At 40.6% G+C, this 13,722-nt stretch overlaps 1 protein-coding gene across 5 annotated transcripts in view; it reads right to left on the reverse strand.

The window, feature by feature from the left end:
* The window catches only part of GPR176 (G protein-coupled receptor 176), a 120,678-nt gene that overhangs the window by 97,772 nt on the left and 9,184 nt on the right, over positions 1-13,722 (reverse strand). The window contains exon 2 of one of the 5 annotated variants that reach the window (XM_073995495.1): positions 12,645-12,760. The exons of the other annotated variants lie outside the window; for them this stretch is intronic. The gene's annotated coding sequence lies outside the window, so the exon portion shown is untranslated. The remainder of the gene's footprint in view (positions 1-12,644; positions 12,761-13,722) is intronic. 5 annotated transcript variants of the gene reach the window in all.

The raw sequence follows: 13,722 nt of genomic DNA on the forward strand, positions 1-13,722 counted from the left end.
TGTTTTCATTTTTCTGTAGAGACAGGGTCTCACTAAGTTGCCGAGACTGGTCTTAAATTCCTGGCCTCAAGCCATCATCCCGCCTCAGCCTGTGCTGGGATTAAAGGAGTGAGCTAACCCAACTGGCCTTCATGACAACACTGTTTATAATGGTCCAACCAAGAAACATCTTCAATGTCAAAAAATATAAGAATGGTTACATGGTTACATAATTGAATCTCATATAAATGTATAAAACCATACTTTCAAAGAATGTTAATTCATGAGCATTTTATCTTATTGTTACATGAATATTCTTTTCTTCTTTGTAACTTTCAATGTTCTCTAAATTCTGTACTATTTTATAATTAGTAAAAAGTTATTTTTAAAATAATCAAAGCTGGCTCAAGACAAAACACAATCAAGGGGCAGAATCAGGACTTAAACTCAGAGCTGGCTGATTCCAAATCCCTTTGATCCACTACCCCACAAAGGTCTTAGGCAAAGTCCCAGGAACATCATCCTCAAAAGAGGATTAAGCCAGGCATGGTGGCACCTGCCTATAATCTCAGCTACTCCACATGCTGAAGCCAGCGGATCCAAGTTTGAATCTAGACTGGGCAACATGGCAAGATCCTGTCTCTATAAAGAGAGAGAAAGGAATAGATTTGACTGACCAAGTACTTTCTCACAAAATAAACTATTATGACTATGAGCTTTCACAATTTAAAACATTGCCTCTGTCTCTGGTTGTGGTTTCTTCATTTTCTGGTACAACCTATATAAAAGACAGAGTTCAGTCTGGAAAAATGCATTATGCTGAAAGGCAACACAAACCAAGAGAGTCATGACCCAGAGACAGACTGCCCAGGAAATCAGCAATGTGAAAAGAGGCCAGAGCTCCCACTCCAAGCATGTCAGCTAGAAAATAACTCATCAACAGTTCCATGACCCTGAGGAAAACGAAATTATATCTGTGCTATATCCTTAATGAAGCCAGCAATTCTGATTCTCTTTTGCATGCCTTTCTCTATAATAGTGACAGGAATCTAGGACACCACATGATACAGCAGACACAAAACCACACTATAAAAAACTGTTCCTGAAAGCAAGGGCAATCCTTTCATTTAATTTAAATATTTCACACAACATATAGTCAGTCTATACACATTTACAAAACACTTATTGTATGCAAGGGATTAAGACTTATCTCTCAAACACACACATTAAGGCCACTTTGCAAATGAAGTTTTAAGTCTATGAGTGCCTCACCCCCCACATTTCACCATCCCTTCTGCTATCTGCAAGTGCCATTGCAACAATGCAGCTGATAGCAAATTGCACTCGTTGCCTGAGAGATCATGAGAAACATCCAAATTTTATGTTTAAAAAATTATTTGACCATAGCCTAGTTTCTTTTGGACTTAATTCAATTTATCTCAGGTCCTGAGCCTCTATAGCTTGAATAACCAGCTAATAATCCATCAAGGCCTCAGTGTCTGCATCTTTTCTGGCAGCTCTCCATCTCTATTCCCTATTATTGTTGAGAAAACCCAATTAGCGTAGTGATTTGCATAAGGCCACTCTCTTAGCCAGCAAGTGACCCTATCTGTCACTGCTCCCAAGGGTGACCAATGCAAGAAGTTGTCAAAATTCTGAGTTATCATCTGAAAACCTTACCATTCATCACTGTCTCTGGGAACCACATTAGTGAAAATATTCTCATCTGATAAAACTTATTATCTTTATTTTATTGCTTCATTTTCATGAAACCATGTCAGTGAATATCGTATAGATCAAGTAGAGTAACTCACACAATGATAAAGTAATTAAAAATATTCTTCTTCACATACAGAGTGATGATTAAGTCTTCCCCCTTTTTTTTCAAACAAGATTTACAGTGACTTTGCCAAGTGACTTGGTATCCTTAAAACCCTTCAGTAAGATTGACCACTACCATGTCAAGATAATACCCCCTTAAAATAATTCTACAGTTAGATGCACCCCAGAGAGGGAAAACACAGGTGTCCTTCCTTTCAATTGTTCTTGAATTATACAAATACTACATATAAGCAAAGAAAGGAACTTAGGTTCCTAAGCAAAGACAGAGAGTGAAAAGAACAGCTGAAGAATGAGAGGAGATAGCAGGTGAACAAAGCAGAGAAGAGCTTTTATGGACAGAGGAAGAGCAAAAGCTAAGGCAAGAAGACTGGAAAGAGAATAATGTACCCTAGGAGCCAAGCATAATTTGGAACTCCTGGAGTGTAAAGAGACGAGCTAGGGAGGGAAACAGGAGCCATGTAGGGGATGTCACTACAAGAAACTAGAGGGAATGAGGAGCCAGGGCAGGGTTTCAAAGAGGAAAGAGACATGATCAGAGTTGTTGATTGTGGAGTAACTGGGGAGGGCTAAAATGGAAGTATAAAATTTAAGGCTGCTCTTCCAAGAAAGATGACTGTGAAAGGAAGAAGAAAGCAAGCACTGTGTGGGTGGGAGAGAAGGGGTCAAGGAGCAGGAGACCTTGAAGATGAAAGAATAAAGGACATAACTGTTGGAAGATAAGGATACTGGTGAGTTTGTAAGTGTGGGAATAAGAAATTGAGAGCACTACCCACTAGAGACCTCCTTCCTGTTCTAGAGGGGCACTCAAAGCTGATCTCCTACCTAAAACACCAAGTCTTCTAGTCCCTAGCTACTCAAAGTATAGCCTGTGGACCAGCAGCATCAACATCAGCTAGACATCTGCAGGAAATACAGAATCCTAGACTCCATCGTAGACCTCCTGGGCATGCTCTACCTTACCTCCATTGTGTAGTAGTAGCTTACCCTTGGTAATCAGGACCAATCACACCAGCCAGTCCGGCAACCCCCTGCTTTGCCTGTTGACTGAGAGGCATGAGCCCAAAGGGACTGGATGACAGTCTCAGCTTCCAGTTCAAGGGAATCACTGTCCTTCCCTTTGGAACTAAGTCTCTAAGCATGGAAAACAACAATTTTCCTAGTGGATCACTAGGAGTGACAGTAAAGGGAGCCACTCTTGTTTCTACCCCTTGATTCCTGGACCTGTATTGTGTAACAAGATTCCTAGCAGATTCATTTACACATTGAAGTATGAGAAGTTCCAGATCAACTCTGAAGAACTTTAAGGAATTACAGATAATAAGAAAGGAACCAGAAGCCTGGAGACAAGGAAAGGGGGAACAAGAAAAATATAGCAAAATTCATATTGGTCAACCTAATGCTAGAATGAATGATTAACAGGAAGACAAGAAGTAGTCACTAGGAGCCAGCATGGATACACTAGAATAAATCATGTAGATGTAGATTCTCCTTCTTTTCTTACATCAATAAGCCTAAACGATGCAGTAGACATAGCATATCTGGCTTTTGGTAATGTATCTGACAAAATGTGTTAAAGTATTGACAAGGTGTTATCAGGATAAGGAAATATGGGCTGGGTGATAGTTCTATTGAATGTATTCACAACTGGCTTAATGATCATTCCAAAATGGTTTTGACTAGTAAATTAAAATCAACCTAGATTCTAGCAGGTCTCCAATGGCAAGATTTCCAATCTTCTCTTCCTGACCATGAAACTCTTTTTTAAAAATTATAATTTAGATGAAATACAAGATACAAAGGTAATATCACTTACAGCAATAATGTTAAATAATATAATCATGTTCTCCCCCACCAAAAAAATTAACAAGTTGATACAAAAAATTAAAACATTTTGGTTAAATTTAGATAAATTAAAATAAAATCTAGATAAATTTAAAGGATAAAATCTAGGTAAATTTAAATGATGAAGATAAAGTGCTAATCTTGGCTCCTAAAGACTTGAGGATGGTAGTAGAGGTTAATTTCAATTAGTCAACATATGGAAGTTAACATGAAGGATAATATGTGAATTCAGTTAAACCTACATTCTTCAACCGCAACAACGTAACACTCACGTTAAAATTACAAGTTGGCCATGGAGATTTCATGTAGCCTTTGCATTCATGCCTTGAAAAAGTACACAAATTAAAGATGTCTGATATTAACAATAAGAATGCCTAATAAAGAGACCAAATGGAAGTACAGTTACTTTTAAAGCTGCCCACGTACTCCCCTGTTGTCCATATTCTGACAAGAGATTTGCATGCTAAATCAGTCACAATTATCCCCAAAGCCAAACAGCCCTCAATCGGCCCTTCTGATCACCCACTTGCCTCCTCTGTTCTCTTTTGTGCCCAGCTGAAAGCAACCTTTGACCACCGTTGCAGAAGAAGGCAGAACACAGCATGACTGAAATGGCTGAAGGGGAGAGGAGCCCGCAACATGAGGAGTGGCAGATGACAAGTCCCCTGACACGGTGCACATGATCTCATGTTTTCACTTCTATCTCAGTGAAAGTTTTGTGAATTTTTAAAAAACTGCCAAGAACAGAATTAGAACAGAAGTAGAAAAAAAGAAAGCTTCAGACAGTTCTATCATGTTTCTGACAGCCAAGTATTCCAGCTGATCCTCCATAGTGAGATATCAGATTGTGAGGCAGAGAACAAGCGCCTGAAGAGAATGGGAAGTGGTCACCTAACCCCAACACTACCTTTATATTACGAAAGGCAAATAGAACTCCCCTCCTGCCTTTTTGAATAAATAATTTAGTTATTATTTATCAGATGTGGAATGATATGGAAATGGCTGGCAGAAGCAGAACCAGGAAATTCAATGATCTTTACCTTTATATTAATACCCAACACTACCTTTATATTAATAACAAGATGTACCCAAAAGGCAAATAGAACTCCCTTCCTGCCTTTTTAAATAAATAATTTAATTATTACATATAGGATATGGAATGATATGGAAATGGTTGGCAGAAGCAGAACTAGGAAATTCAATGATCTTAGGTATAAAATTTTGAGGAAAGTTTCTATAAGTCAGATTAGGGAAGGGGCCCTCCCTATTCATATCAAAGTCTCTATATTTTTCCATTTTACCTTCACCCCTTAAGTAACACTAGTTATTAAAAGATGGGTAGGACTGGTACCAATAACCCCCAAATTAAATTTCTACTTCTTCTCTGTCCCAACCATTCTCTTTGCAAGAATAAGCTGGCTTTGGGCAATGCTATTACTCCCCTACGAACAACAAAAAAGTCTTCTAATGACCTCAGCACTTACCCTAAACAGCTTTCTCCCTTCCCATCTCTCCTGGCACTATAACCTGGGAGTATCCCTGATGCTCACCTGTCATCTCCACCGACACTAAGAAGTTGTTCAGGCATCCCTTAGATCAATGTTAAAGCGTGAAGCACCTGCATCAAGGTCACCTAGCATGTTCATTAAAAATATAGACTCCAGGCCTGGCACGGTGGCTCACACCTGTAATCCCAGCACTTTGAGAGGCCAAGGAAGGCGGATCATTTGAGGTCAGGAGTTTGAGACCAGCCTGGCCAATATGGTGAAACCCTGTTTCTACTAAAAATAAAAATAAATAAAATAGCCGGACGTGGTGGTGCATGTCTGTAATCCTAGCTACTTGGGAAGCTGAGGTGGGGGGATCACTTGAACCCAGGAGGCAGAGGTTGCAGTAAGCCGAGATTGTGCCACTGCACTCCAGCCTGGGCAACAGAGTGAGACAGAGTCTCCAAAAAAGACTCCAAGACCCCATGTCAAACCCACTAAAACAGAATTTCTGTTGGTAAAACTCAATAATTTGCATTTTAACAAGTGATTTTTATGCACACGAGGTTGAAGAATCTCTGCCTTGCAAGTACAATCACAAAAGAGGCAAGGTGATTTACCAGCACTCAACCCACCATTTGACAGCAAGGCCAGGCTAGAATTTACCCTTCCCAAGCACCTAGTGTGATCCTTACCTGCTAGAGCCCATTGATTTGTTATTAACAAGGAAAATGATTTGGCACTCTTCAGGGAAAAGTTCCATCCAATCTTAAGAATAATAGCATCCTGCAAAGAAATAGGCAGTTAGCTCTCTAGTCCCTAATCCTGCCTTTCATGTGGCAGAGGCAGAAAGCTTCATCTTAAGTCTTCTCTGGTCATTTGTAGATTCATTGCTGCTAAAGACTTGCAACCTTGGGAGCAGGCCACAGAAACAACAGGACAAATACAAAAGGTGCTATTCTCATCAATCAATGAAAGGGTCTGGAAGCTGAGATTTGATTATTTTGTCTCTGCTGGAGTCTCGCTTGAATTCTGTGTTCCTGGAAATTGAATTAACACTCAGGTTGACTTCAGACAGTTATTCTTTCCTTTCTAGTTAGCAGCCTCTGAAAGTGTTTCTTGCCCTAAGAAACTGCACAGGAAGCCCCAACAAAAAGTAGTTGTTAATAAAGGTGCAAATGAGCACGTAAGGGGATGCCCAGGGAACCAGGGAGTAAATATCACATATTCTACACAAGGCAGAGAAGTCCTCAAAAATTCTTGCTCAGAAAATACAAAGTCACTCCTAATACAAGGCACTCTCTCAATTAAAGATGATCCCAACCTATGATAGTTCCACTTTCAATTTTTCAACGTTACCATGGTGCAAAAGCAATATATTTTCAGCACCGTATTTAATAAACTACATGGGGTATTCAACACTTCATTATAAAATGGGCCTTGTGTGAGATGATTTTGTCCAACTGTTGGCTAATGTAAGTGTTCTGAGCTCATTCAAAGTAGTCTAGGCTAAGCTATGATGTTTGGCAGTTTCGATGTATTAAATGCATTTTCAGCTTATGATACTTTCAACTTACAGTGGATTTATTGGGACACCTCATCATAAGTCAAGGAGCATCTGTACTTTATTTGAAACAAATAATAAATTACTTTATTTGGAACTTTGTTTGGAGAAGGCACGACGACCTGAAATTATCTCTGTCCATGCTACTTTGGGCTTCCTGTCGAGGTCATCTGATGCAGTAAGTTTTAAAAAGAAGCAAATTATTCATCATTCCTGGGTGTGTGAGTTCACAACTGCAAGTTTGATAAGTTCTCTTTAAAAACCATACATGATTATGTCATGGCATTTGTGAATGGAAACCAGACAAACAAGGAGAAGAAAGAAAAACAGTCCTAAAAAAATCAGACTCGTTACCTGTGGCTTAGCATCCTATTTTCACTGGCTATATCCTATGTGAGTTTTTTTAAGTATGGCATCTTACTCACAGAGGTTGAAGTAATGATGATGGGCCTCCAAAAAACTGTATGAGACAGCTCTGAACTGCTTCTAGCCAAAGCAGATGCTGATGTTGAAGAGGTATGTGGAGACTTTGAACGAAACTGCATCATGAATTTTAAGTAGGGGGAAAAAAAAACACTTCTAAATTAACATAGTGTCCGGTCATTGTGTTACAGGAAAGGGGTCCCAATCCAGACCCCAAGAGAGGGTTCTTGGATCTCATGCAAGGAAGAATTCAGGGCGAATCCATAGGGTAAAGTGAAAGCAAGTTTCTTAGGAAAGTAAAGGAATAAAAGAACGGCTACTCCACAGACAGAGGAGTCCCAAGGGCTGCTGGTTGCCCATTTTTATGGTTATTTCTTGATGATATGCTAAACAAGGGGTGTGTTATTCATGCCTTCCCTTTTTAGACCACATATGGTAACTTCCTAATGTTGCCATGGCATTTGTAAACTGTCATGGCACTGGTGGGAGTGTAGCAGTGAATACGACCAGAGGTCACTCTCATTGTCATCTTGGTTTTGGTGGGTTTTGGCTGGCTTCTTTACTGCAACCTGTTATATCGGCAAGGTCTTTATGACCTGTATCTTCTGCTGACCTCCCATCTCATCCTGTAAGTTAGAATTCCTAAACTGTCTGGGAATGCAGCCCGGCAGGTTTCAGCCTTATTTCACCCAGCTTCTGTTCAAGATGGAGTTGCTCTGGTTCACACGCTTTTGATAACTGGAATCAGAAAATTCTACCAAGGCATCAAGATATAATAGATATAAAGCAAGGTATCAGATCAAGATGTAAATGTTTCAAAAGTGTAGTCAAGAGGTATAAGACTCAAACCTTCACCAACCTGGAGGATATAATGGAATAGACAGCTGTGGGTGCATGTGAGTCCTACTTGCCCAGGAAGGAAGGGTGGGGGTGCCCATCAAAGCCCTCAGGCCTGGTTAGGGGTTTTCAACAAGCCCATGCAGACACCTGATTTGTGTCCCCTGCAGTTGGGGTTCACTGTGAATTTGTGATTGTTTTCTGTCTGAGAAACCTAAAGAGCAAGATATGGGCTAATAAGCTGTGCAAAGAAAAGGCTACAGTGGGCAGCCTGCACTCCCCAAACTTATGGGGGCAAAGAATGCATGTGTCCCCAGGCTGCTTCTGGCCATACTTTTGACCTAAGACATCTCCAAACCCTCCAAAAGCTGTAAGGACATCCCACACACATTATGCTGCCTGGTTTAAAATGCTGCCTGTCTTATCTCATAGGCTCATTCTTATTTAAATCAGGTGAAACCTTCTGCCCCTGTGGATTTCCTATCAAGAGACCTGTTGTCCTTCCAGATATCTGGCTTTTGTAAGCACCACTTTAGCTCACTGGGCATGGCCATGTGTGTTTGAATCCTGGCTATGGATGAGATTCATGTTTATTTTCACAAGGGCCCTAAGTCTCATGCAAATCAAAATACTGATTATTTAGTTAATCATCTTATTTAATTGTCCCCAAACATTTCATTCAATCAATCACTATGTATTGAGCACCGACTACACACCCGGCACTGTTCTAGATGTTGGGGACACAGCAGTGCACGAAACAAAGTCCCAGTTCTCAAGGTGCTGCATTCTAATGGAGCAGGGGAGAACACTACACAAACAAAATGATTTCTGGGGTTATAACTGCTACAGAGGGAATAAACAGAGTGGTGTGATAGAAGTGATGGGGGAAGACCCGTTAGAGGTGATATTTGAGCTGCAATTTAAAGGATGGGTACAAGCCAGCCATGAGTAGTGTCTAGGAAAGAACATTCTAAGGCAGAGAGAACAACAAAGTCAATGGTCTTTGCAAGTATTGAGCTTGATGTGTTAAAGAAGTGTAAAAAGAGTTTAGAGGTTGTGCAGGATCTCTCTGCTTTGCTCCTCTCCACCTTTCACCTCTTGCTCGGTGCCTTCTGCCTTTCCATTGTCTATTTAACTTGACAATGCCCGTGTGATCGAGCCCAGACTCTTATCTGCATTTGGATGCCTGGGCTTAGTGCTAACAAAGGTCCCACTCACCCCTCCAAGCCCTGAGCTTGGATCAGCTGAGGACACTCAATTCACCCCCACAGGAGAGTTCTGTTTTCACAGTCCTGAGAGCTGGCCACTAGCCGTCTAAACCAGAAAACATGAAGCAGCTTGTTTTCCCAACCACACACCTGCCATATGTCCAGTATTTCATCCATACCCCATAACTGACTGTAGCAAGGGCTGTGTTTCCAGAACTGACCCTTAGCCCTCCCTGCCTGCTGACTTCCCCCGAAGCTCTTAAAACATTCAGGAAAACTGAAGCCGGTTTATGACCTAGAGGCTATTGAGTTCATCATCTTCTGGGTGGCTACATCAAACAGTGCCCATATTTCCCTTTTCTAACACAGCTAGATTTTTTTTTCTTGCCACTAGGTTTTTATGTTAATTAACTATCAGAAACTATTTATCTATAAAAAGCTGTTGATTAAAAAGAGATGTTTAGGCCAGGAGTGGGGGTGTATGCCTGTAATCCCAGCTACTCAGGAGGCTGAGACAGGAGAATCGCTCAAACCCTGGAGGTGGAGGTTGCAGTGAGCCAAGATCATGTCACTGCACTCCGGTCTAGGTGAAAGAGTGAGACCCTGTCTCAAAAACAAAAAACAAAACAAAATTTTAAAATAGACATTTAAATAAGAGAGAAAAAGAATCACAGGCTGTGTGCTGATTTGGGACAGTTGCCACAGTATTTCCTGGTTCAATAAAATCTCCCCTGGACCTCTGCCTCTGCACATCCATGAACCTTTGCCAATCCCGCAGCTTCCAACCTTCTTTATGTGCCTGGGCTCTTGGAGCCTAAGCGTGACTTTCTCCTTCCAACTTCTTCCACTGCCAGACTTTATGATCCTCCTCAGTGTAAGCATCTCTTCAGCGGCCAGGCCATCCCTAGCTCCTGCTCAATTCTCCAGGCTCTGGATTGCAGCTGCTCTTCTGGGCATCTGATTTCCATTGCATCAGGCCCTGCAGGGCTGTGAGAATGTGCTATTAAATGAGTCACTAACCCCCTGAACTTGTTCATGCAAATGTAGGATATGAATCGTACATCTGACTTATCTGCCAACAGCGCAAAAATACTATATGTTATCAGTCAGGATATTTGTGTGACAGAAACCCAACTCAAACAAGTTTAAGCAATAAAGGAGATTTTTTGTTGTTGTTGTTCATGTAATTGGAAAATGCAGGGGGCAGAATTAGACTCAGGCCCTCCAGGGATACAAACAATACCTCTCTGTCCTCATTCTCTCCTAAGCAGACAGATACTCCTGGCTTCCATTATCCCTGCTTAGCACTCCTGTGGAAAAAGATGGCGCCTTTAGCAATATCTCTATATCAAGGATGCTGATTGATTTGATTGATCAAGCTTTGATCCTATGACCATTCTTGGTCTAATCCTCATGGACAGGGAAATAGGATACTGGGATCAGTAAAGCCTGAATCATGTGCTCACCCTCGTATCCCAGCCTGGGAGTGGGGCTATACAGAGTACTGTGAGGGGAAGTTATATTTAAAAAAAACACACACACAAAGCAGAAAGTGGCAGATATCATATTCTAGTTCACTCAATATTCCCTCTGTAATCTTTCAACCACCTGCTACCTTCTGCTACAAAGGCTGGAAAGCTTAAAACACTACTTTGCAGACAGGCTTGCAGTGAGGGTGCAGGCTTATGATCCAGGTTCTGCCCAACAGATGTTCCCAAGGAAAGTGGACATGATTAAAGTGGGGTAGGGGCTGGATGCAGAGCCATCAGATTCTTTCTGTAAGGACGGGGAGATGATGGATGCCTCTGGTTCTTCTGGACCAGCTGTGTCCTAGGGTTATGTGCCTAATCCCTCACATAATAGGTGGTACATGGCAACAGCTTCATGGTTTCTGCCAGAACAGTGAAATGACTGTACATATTTCTTGACTGTGTCCCTGGCTCCGTGGCATCTAAGCTTGGTTCCCAGACCCTCTCATAAATTCTAAAAGCAACATAATCTTTGTAATAAATTTCTTTCTTCATAAACTGGCTAGTTTGATACAGAAGTAAAACTAATGCCTTGCCCTGCCGCATTATGCAAGTGTGTGCACATTACACCCCACAGCCAGAAGAAAAACAAAACAAAGCACTTACAGCCGGAACCCCTTCCCTCTCCCAAAACAAAGACTTACTTTAAAAAAAACTAAGGCCATTCTATCTAGTTCTGGTTCTCAAAATAAATGAAATCTTGAGCCTTTTCTGTAAGCTACTGTTTTCCGATAAAAACAACTTTGTTGTTTCACAAAGTTATTGCTCTTTTAATGCTGATATCTGAAGGGATGATACAATCTTTGAGGTTATAACACTCATGAAATAACTAGCTTTTTTTTACAACCAAAATAACTGTAAATTTGGTAATCTTGAGGTTTTCTTTTAATTACCTGTTGTATATTTCATTTGGCAAGCCAGTCTTTTTAAAGCCTGAACTCCCTTGCAATCCATCTTCACAAGGAAACATTTTTCTTTAAATGCTTTTATAGCTGTGTCTTCTTTTGACAGGAGGATCTGTTGTCTGCAACTAAGAACGCTGATGAATACAGGAAGGGAATGTCACCAGTGGAAGTGCATGTGTTGTGGGAGAGCAATATTGTTAGGAGGAAAGGATGTGCTGAGAAAATAAAAACAGAAAACGTCCCCTACATTGTTTCACAAGGTTATTATGATGACTGAATGAAATAATGTGGTATATGTTGTAAACTACAAATGTGTAAATCTAAGGCTAATGCAATACTCTTGGTTGGGAGTTACCACATTGAAGATAAGTCAAAGGTACCTAATTACACAGAAAGCATTTGTATCAATTGGTAAAAACTTCTGCCGGGCATGGTGGCTCATGCCTGTAATCCCAGCACCTTGGGAGGCCGAAGCTGGTGGATCATGTGAGGTCAGTAGTTTTAAGACCAACCTGACCAACATGGTAAAACTCCCATCTCTACTTAAAATACAAAATTAGCTGGGCCTGGTGGGGCTGAGGCAGGAGAATCACTTGAACTTGGGAAGGGGAGGTTGCAGTGAGCCGAGATCACGCCACTGTACTCCAGCCTGGGCAACAAGAGCAAACTGCATCTCAAAAAGAAAAACACAGAACAAAACTTCATGATCACAGGCAAGCAACAGGCAGAAACAACAGGACAAAGACAGGAAGAAGTTTATACTGCACATCAAATTCAGCACAGTGACTAGCTCTGGAATAGACAAGATAGAAAAGGTTGAGGAGAGGCACAGGGAAGATTCAACTGTACCTGCAACATTTTATTTTTATAAAACAGCCGGACGCAGTGGCTCACACCTGTAATCCCAGCACTTTGGGGGGCCAAGGCAGATGGATAACCTGAGGTCAGTAGTTCGAGACCAGCCTGGCCAACATGGTGAAACCCCATCTCTACTAAAAATACAAAAATTAGCCAATGGTGGCATGTACCTGTAATCCCAGCTACTCAGGAGACTGAGGCAGGTGAATCATTTGAATCCAGGAGGTGGAGGTTGCAGTGAGTCAAGATCATACCACTGCACTCCAGTCTGAGCAAGAGTAAGACTCTGTATCAAAAAAATAAAATAAAATAAAATATGAAAGAAACATGACAAAATGTTAACACTGTTATTTCTGAGTGGTAGATTTTTAATAATGTGTTAATTTTTTCTGTATTTTTTTAAACTCTGCAAAAGAAAAAAAGTGGGTAAATCAGAGAGACTGGACAGGTTTCATGCTTTGCCCCTAACTCTGGTAATTTTGCCCCTAGCGAGGAACTTTAATCAGAAAAGAAAATAAAAAACAAAAAATAAACTATTCCAAAACTAAACTATTCCAAAATAAACCACTGTTACAAACTTATTTAGTGCCAACATACCTAAACACTTGTGGCTTAATCTGAAAGTTTTTTAGTATCTCATTTATGGTGAAGCAAGTTTTCAGTACAGACCAGAAAGAACTGTTTCCTACGATTCTTCCGAATGAAATGTGGCCACTGATCAAAATATCGCTCAGGTCAGTTTGAAGGCACTTCTCTGGAAATTGCTTGCAAATGCAAAAACAAATGAAAACAATAGTAACAACAACAAATTTCCACCCTGAGCAGGGGCATTCAAAAGTTTTCAGTAAGAGAAGCCATGAAGAAACGTCTCCATATATGCTGCAGGGGGAGGATGCTTTGTAAAAACACTGATACAGTGATAACTGAGAAGGTTCAGGGCTATATGCTTAGCTTATTGAGTTTTGGTCATGCCTTACAGTATGTTAAGGGAGGTTTTATTTATACTTAGTTTCCTTCTGTCAATAATCCCTAGCTTCATGATACAATTTTAGTAGAATTAAACTTAAAAGATCCATCCAACCCATTTCTCTCTCTTACCTGTCAAATATATGAAATGTTCAAGTCATCCTTTTTGCTTAAGATACCTTCTTAAAAAAAAAAAAAACCTTCAAAGATCACGATTTTAAAATACTTTAATACACTAACATCTGTTAACATCTGCATTTAACATGATTTATTTAGCTACCA

This window comes from Macaca fascicularis, chromosome 7 (genome assembly GCF_037993035.2).
Source record: "Macaca fascicularis isolate 582-1 chromosome 7, T2T-MFA8v1.1".
In the NCBI taxonomy this organism is placed as follows: domain Eukaryota; kingdom Metazoa; phylum Chordata; class Mammalia; order Primates; family Cercopithecidae; genus Macaca; species Macaca fascicularis.